Source organism: Malus domestica, chromosome 06 (genome assembly GCF_042453785.1).
Source record: "Malus domestica chromosome 06, GDT2T_hap1".
Taxonomy (NCBI): domain Eukaryota; kingdom Viridiplantae; phylum Streptophyta; class Magnoliopsida; order Rosales; family Rosaceae; genus Malus; species Malus domestica.
Genome location: NC_091666.1, coordinates 13306862 through 13314075, shown reverse-complemented (window position 1 = coordinate 13314075; position 7214 = coordinate 13306862). Strand labels below are relative to the sequence as shown.

Genomic DNA, 7214 nt, shown 5'->3' with positions numbered 1-7214 from the left:
TAGTTTATCAATTTGAACTAGAATATCCTCTACTATACCTCTTGGATACTTCACGGATCTGTCTGCAAGTTGTAATGAAATGGTGGTGGCTTTCAATTCCCCCAAACCTAGTTGAAGGTACACCGAATAAGGCATTAAATTGATGCTAGCACCCAAATCAAGCATTGCTTTTTCAACTTTATTTTCTCCTATAGTAATGTTGATAGAGAAACTCCCTGGATCTTTGAGCTTTGGTGGAAGTTTTCTTTGCAACACTGCACTTACATTCTCAGACACCACTACCTTCTCATGTGGTCCATACTTCCTTTTGTAGTTGTTTAACTCTTTGAAGAATTTCCCATAAGCTGGCATGTTCCTAATGACATCAAGCAAAGGTAAGTTAACATTCACTTTACTTAGAATATCAAAAATGTCCTTAAATGACTTATCCTGCTTGCTTTTGGCAAGTCTTCCAGGGAATGGTATTGGTGGAGTATAAGGCTTCTCGGCCTTGTGAAGATTTGGTGCTTCAAATGAGGAATTGGCAGGGCTTGGTTCCTCATTTGGTTTCTCATTTTCTCCTTGAGTAACCCCTGCATTCACATGATCAAATTCATTAGTAACTTCATTACCAACTCTATTATTGATAACCTTACCACTTCTAAGTGTAGTGATTGCTTTGGCTTGCTCTTGGTTCCTTTGAAGCATCACGGGTTGGCTTGGAAACTTTCCAATTTCTCTTTGGTTCAAGGCATCCGCAATCTGTCCCAATTGTGTCTCCATTTTGGTTAGGGCAGCCGAATGTTGTTGGAAAGTGCTATTGGTAGCTTGTTGGAATTGCAAGGTGTTTTGAGCTAACAACTTAACCGTATCCTCAAGTGTAGTGGCCGGTTTTGGTTGGAAGTTTTGGAATTGATTTTGATTTTGATTGTTGTTCCTCCATGAAAGATTGGGATGATCTCTCCAACTTGGGTTATATGTGTTTGAATACACATCATTCCTTGGCCTTTGATTGTAAGAATTCATGAGGTTCACTTGTTCTTGGATAAATTCGGGGTAGGCTTCTTTAGATGGACATTGATGAGTAAGGTGGTTTGGTATGTTGCAAATGGCACACACCTCATTTGCTTTTGGCACCATGTTGAGCACGGCTTCAAGCTTCTTCTCTAGGTTAGCTACCTGCAAGGAAAGTTCATGATTAGAATTTGTTTCATACACTCCAACTTTCTTACCCCTTAGATCTTTGTGTTGAGCATTAGACCCCAACATCTCATAAATGTTATATGACTCTTGAGCATTCTTTTTCTTCAAAGCTCCACCTGCTGCATTATCAACAGTTGATTGACATGTTTGGGTTAGTCCATCATAGAAAATTTGCATTTGTAAATGAAAAGGTAACCCATGGTGTGGACATTGCAACAAAAGGCCTTTAAAACGCTCCCAACACTCATTGAAAGGTTCTCCATCATCTTGTTTGAAATTGAAGATTTGTCCCCTTAATGTGGCTGTCTTTTGAGTGGAGAAGAACTTCTCCAAGAACTTCTTAGCCACGGCATCCCAAGTGATGAGGGAACCCGGTGCTAGAGTCATCAACCAACTCTTGGCCCTATCTTTCAATGTGTAAGGGAATACTCTCATCCTCAAATTTGCTTCACTTACTCCCTGCAAAGGTAAACCACTCACAACATTATAGAATTCTTTCACATGAGCTAAAGGATCTTCATTAGGTAAGCCATAAAACGAGGGAAGCATATGAAAATGTGAAGATTTAAGATCATAGTTTCTAGCTTCGGTGGGCAGCAAGATGCATGAAGGAGAATTTGGTATGATTGGTTGAGCAAAGTCCTCCAAAGCTCGAAGTTCATCTTGGTTGTCCGCCATCTCTTCTTCTCTTTCCCAATTAATGTGCTTAGATCCTTCACTTGTTGAACTAGGCGAATTCCCTTCCTCTTCTTCACGGAAATTGGGTGAATTTGTTGGCACAAAGTTGTCAAAAGTATTGCTCTTTAACCGTTCAATTCTTTGGCCTAACTCAACAAGTCTATTTGACATAAACTTCCTGAAAACAAAACAAACAAGTTTGAATATAAATTAGCACTCTACTTAAAATAAACATAACAAGGGTTCATAACTAAACAAGCAATTACAAGGGACTGAAATCAGTCCCCGGCAACGGCGCCATTTTTGTTGATGATATGTTTTAAACCTTCCTAATGCTAAAACATATTGAGTATAATAGCATAAGTAAGGGTGTCGAATCCACAGGGACTAATTGGACCTATATAATCACTTGTTTTGCAAGAACCATATTAAATGACTAAACTAGGCAACTTTAGACAGATTTGTTGTTGTAACTTAAAAACTCACAAGAATGATGACAACACAAGTAATGAATCAACAAGTAATAAAATGGAATAAAACCAATGGAGATGGAACTAGGGATTCGGTTTCACCATAGCTAAATTAATCCCATGTTTGTTAAATCAGTTTATGCTCATTCATTCACCTATTTCTTGAGTTTGTTTCACTTAGATATGATCAACCATATGATGTGTGGATTTGATCAAATCATCCTAGTCAAGAACCAAATTGTGATGTGCAACTTTGGTTCTCAACCAAGGATGTTTTATACATATGAAACTTTCACAAAACCAAAGGGGACACACGGCATGATGTTTGCCAAACATCCCCTTCATTTACTCCCAAATCTGCCAAAATTATGCATGATGTGTGCTTCTAATTTTGGCTACACAACCTGTGGTTAATTCAAGTGGTGATCAAGCATTAAAATCAACACACAAAGTCACAATAAAATCAGAGAATGAAACAAGAAATAGAAGGATCAAATGAGCATTATGAGTTAACTACATGGTTTTCTTGCTAGGCTACATCGAATCCCTAAGAGGAGATTAGTTACATTTCATGTTTACAAACGTTTTAACATAGAAATACATAACATGAATGAACATAGAATTGAGAAGAAGGAACCCTTGAAGCAAAACTGATGTTGAAATCCTTTAAGTGTAGCCTTCGGTCTTGATTCTCCAAATGTGATGCAACATGAAAGATGAGCAGCTTGTGGATGGGTGGTTTGTTTTAAATGGGAGAGAGGGTGGTCAGAAATTTGGATGGCTAAGTGAGTGAATGGTGGTGTTGCGGATGGGATAGAGAATGGACACAAAATGGAGTTTCTTGGTGTGTGAATGAGAGTGTGACCGAGAGAGCTTGAAGTGAGATTGCATGGACTTTAAATTGAAGTCCTAATGAGAACATGCAGCTGGAATTAGAGTAATGCCTCTGCCAATCTGAAATGATGATGAATTTAAGTGATTTCTGAGGTGGTAAGGCACGGCATGTTGAAACACAAGCATGTGTAGGACTTATTTAATTCAAGAGGCATGTGCAATGGCTGCAATGTGCAGTGGACAACCAGAAATTGTTTTCCACATGCTGGAAAGGGAAAGAAAGGCACGGCATGGCTTGGTTTGGATATGCAAAGGTGGCTGAATGACTTAGATTAATGAAGACACATGCATTGCTGCAAAAGGGAGTTGGAAAAGGTAAGGCAATGCACGGCAAGGTGTGAACACATGCATGTGATTGCATGTTTTGATGTTTAGAGGAAATGGAAGGCACGGCACAAATTGTGAACATGCATGTGATTGCATGTTTTGGAACCACCTAAGTTAATTCCAATGTTTTTGCCTTGTCTTGTCTCACCCAATATGGCCGAATGCCACCTTACACCTCCAAATGTGATCCTGAAATTCCATGCAGCCAAGTAACTTCTAAAATCCTCATTTGAAACTTCAAATTGACTCCACAAGAACCTTCTCCACGTTTGGGATAATGCTCAGCTACCAAAAAGGGGTGATTTTACTTCATTTGCAATCCAATTGATCCTAAAACACACTTGGCTGCACACTAGCACAAAATAATGTAAAAACACAACTAGTTTGATTCAAAAACATCACAAAAATGCCAATTAAAGATGATATAAATGTACACAAAGTGTGTACATCACATATCATCGTGAGGTGGGCTTGGTAATGGTGAGCCTTACATACCCTGCTAAGAGTTCAACATAACTCTCGAATTCCATTGAGGGATGCCAAAAAAAGTGGGTGGTAGTATTTGATTTAAGACCCAATCAAGTAGTTTTAAAATCAACAATCTAATACAATTTATGTTATGTTATGTAGTTAACGACATGCCTAAAATTGCACCCACCATTATACTTGACAAAAGGGGCCTTAGGGGCCAAAGTTTCCTTGCTTGGTATCACCACATTGACAATGTCTCAAAGGTGAAAGACATATTGTATGTGCATAAGCAATCCCCTCCTCATGTACCTCCTATGAAACTAGCTTCAAAGGAGGAGTGTCAAAATTATGCTAGACACTATAAGGATGACTTACAAGCCAAATGCTTAATCCTCACTTCACTTAGTGAGCAGCTTATGAAGCTACATAAGCACATGGACACTTCTTGTGCCATGGTTGAAAGTTTGCATAAGATGCATGACATTGAGACTAGTAATGTACGATTCTCAAATGTTTGTAGTCTATTGAATGCCAAAACGGCAAAAGGGACATTGGTTCATAAACATGGACAAAAGATGGAAATGATCTTTCAAGATCTTGAGAGTTTAGGAACTTCCAACGATGGGAAAATGGCCCAAGATTTTTCCTTGCATCTCTCTCGGATGATTTCACTAAGTTTATTGTAAACTATAAAGTGAATAGATTCGATCATACTTTTATTGAGATGATTGACATGTGCTGTAAGTTTGAACAAGGTTTAAAAAAGGACAGTGGGAGTGAGAATGCAATCACAAGGAAAAGGTTACATAAGAAGAAGGCAATAAAATCCAAAGGAACATGCTTTCATTGTGGAAAGAATGAACGTTGGAAGAAGAAATACAGGGTGCGCATTGCAAGCCTTATGACACGAACTTTAGAATGGACTATTTCTGTCATAGAGAGTGCTTTTACAGTGAGCTCCAATTCTTGGATATTTGATTCAGGCGCTAGTCAACATATCTGCAATTCGTTGCAGGGACTAATAGGGAGCAGGACACTACGCAATGGGGAGATGATTGTGCGAGTTGAGAATGGCACTAAGATCTCTACAAAAGTAATAGGCACCTACATGCTTAAACTACCCTCTTGGGAAGTCCTGGAACTTAAAAATTGTTTATATTTTCCTTCATGTATAAAGAATTTGATTTCTATCTCTATGCTTTTACGAGATGGGCACTCAGTATTGTTTGAAAAAATGAGTTGCACTTTATACTTGAACGGTTGTATTATCTCTCATGGTAATATGATAGAGGGACTTTTTCACCTATAGACAAGTAATGCACTGTATTGAAAGCGAGAATACCTCAAAACCCAAAAGGGCTAGAGAAGAAGTTAACCGAGAAAAGATGTGGCATCTTAAACTTGGACATGTGAACCCTGATAAGATTCGCAAGATGTCGAAAGACGGATATTTCCGCCCATTAGGTAATGACCAAATGGGTACTTGTGAATGTTGCTTAAAGGGAAGATGACCAAATCTCCATTCACTGGGAAAGGAGAGCGTGCCACTGAAATTCTAAGGTTAATCCACACTGATGTATGTGGACCTATGTCAACTACATCGAAAGGAGGCTTCTCTTACTATATCACATTCACTAACGATCACTCTCGGTTTGGCTATGTGTATCTTATGAAGTACAAGTCAGAATCCTTTGAAAGGTTCAAAGAATTCAAGAATGAAGTTGAGAAGCAAAGTGGGAAACAGATAAAGATCCTAAGATCAGATCGACAGGGAGAGTATCTAAGTAACGAGTTCTTAGATTTTCTCAAAGAGTGTGGAATAATATCACAGTGGACTCCACCGGGAACTCCACAACTTAATGGAGTTTCTGAAAGGAGAAATTGAACCTTAATGAACATGGTTCGTTGTATGATTAGTTCTGTCGATCTACCAGTAACATTCTGGGGATACGCTCTATATACAGCAACTTACTTGCTTAATAGAGTACCTTCCAAGTCAGTTTCACAGACACCCTATGAGATATGGCATGGAAGAAAGCCAAGTCTTAATCACATTAAGATTTAGGGTTGTGAAGCATATGTTAAGAAGCTTGAAGCTACTAAGCTTGAAGCGAGATCAGTTAGGTGTTATTTTGTGGGATATCCTAGAGAAACTATGGGATATGAGTTATACCATCCTGACGACCAAAAAGTCTTTGTCGCCAAAACTGCTAAGTTTTTAGAGGACGAATTTCTTCTCAAAGGAACTATAAGTAAAACGATGGAAATTAATGAGATTAATGATAAACCACAAACAAGCACTCGACAAGTTGACAACCCTGATCCTGAACCCTTAGCTCCACGTAAATCTGAAAGGGTTAGCTAGCCACTTAAGAGGTATGGCTTAGATAATGACTTTAGGGAATTGCACCTTCTAGGTGACAATGACATAAAGGAGGACCCTAGGGACTACACTGAAGCAATGTCCAACATTGACTCAAAGAGATGGCAAGAGGCCATGAAATCTGAGATGGATTACATGTATCAAAATCAGATCTGGACTCTTGTAGACCCTCCAAAAGGTATAGTACATGTTGGAAACAAATGGGTCTTCAAGAGGAAGCTAGGCGCTGATGGGAATGTAGAGACTTATATGGCTAGACTAGTAGCCAAGGAGCTAAACTAGTAGCCAAGGGTTACAAGCAACGAGAAGGGATTGACTATGAAGAAACCTTCTCTCCTGTAGCCATGATTAAGTCCATTCGGATTTTGCTTGCTATAGCTGCATACCATGATTATGAGATATGGCAAATGGACGTGAAGACGACCTTTCTAAACGGCTACCTAGAGGAAGAGCTCTATATGACTCAACCTGAAGGTTTCGTGTCTAAGTCTAAAAGGACTAAGGTATGCAAGCTTCAGAGGTCCATTTATGGACTTAAGCAAGCCTCCAGGAGCTGGAACATTCGTTTTGATACTGAAATCAAATCGTTTGGTTTTACTCAAAACAAAGATGACAATTGTGTTTATCAAAAGGTTGTTGGGGATGCAGTTGTATTCCTAGTGTTATATGTAGATAACATATTACTATTCGGGAATGACACTGCAGTACTTTCTTCTGTAAAAGTGTGGTTGTCCAAAACCTTCCACATGAAAGATTTGGGAGATACATCTTATGTGCTTGGGATAAAGCTCTATCGTGATAGATCCAGA

General features: G+C 38.9%; 1 non-coding gene across 1 annotated transcript; it reads left to right on the top strand.

Moving 5' to 3' along the window:
- The first annotated feature begins 1375 nt into the window (after window positions 1-1375).
- LOC139197265 (small nucleolar RNA R71) lies at window positions 1376-1486 on the top strand. Its single transcript, XR_011582504.1, has one exon. It is a non-coding gene; the product is annotated as a small nucleolar RNA R71 (small nucleolar RNA).
- The last annotated feature ends 5728 nt before the right edge of the window (window positions 1487-7214 follow it).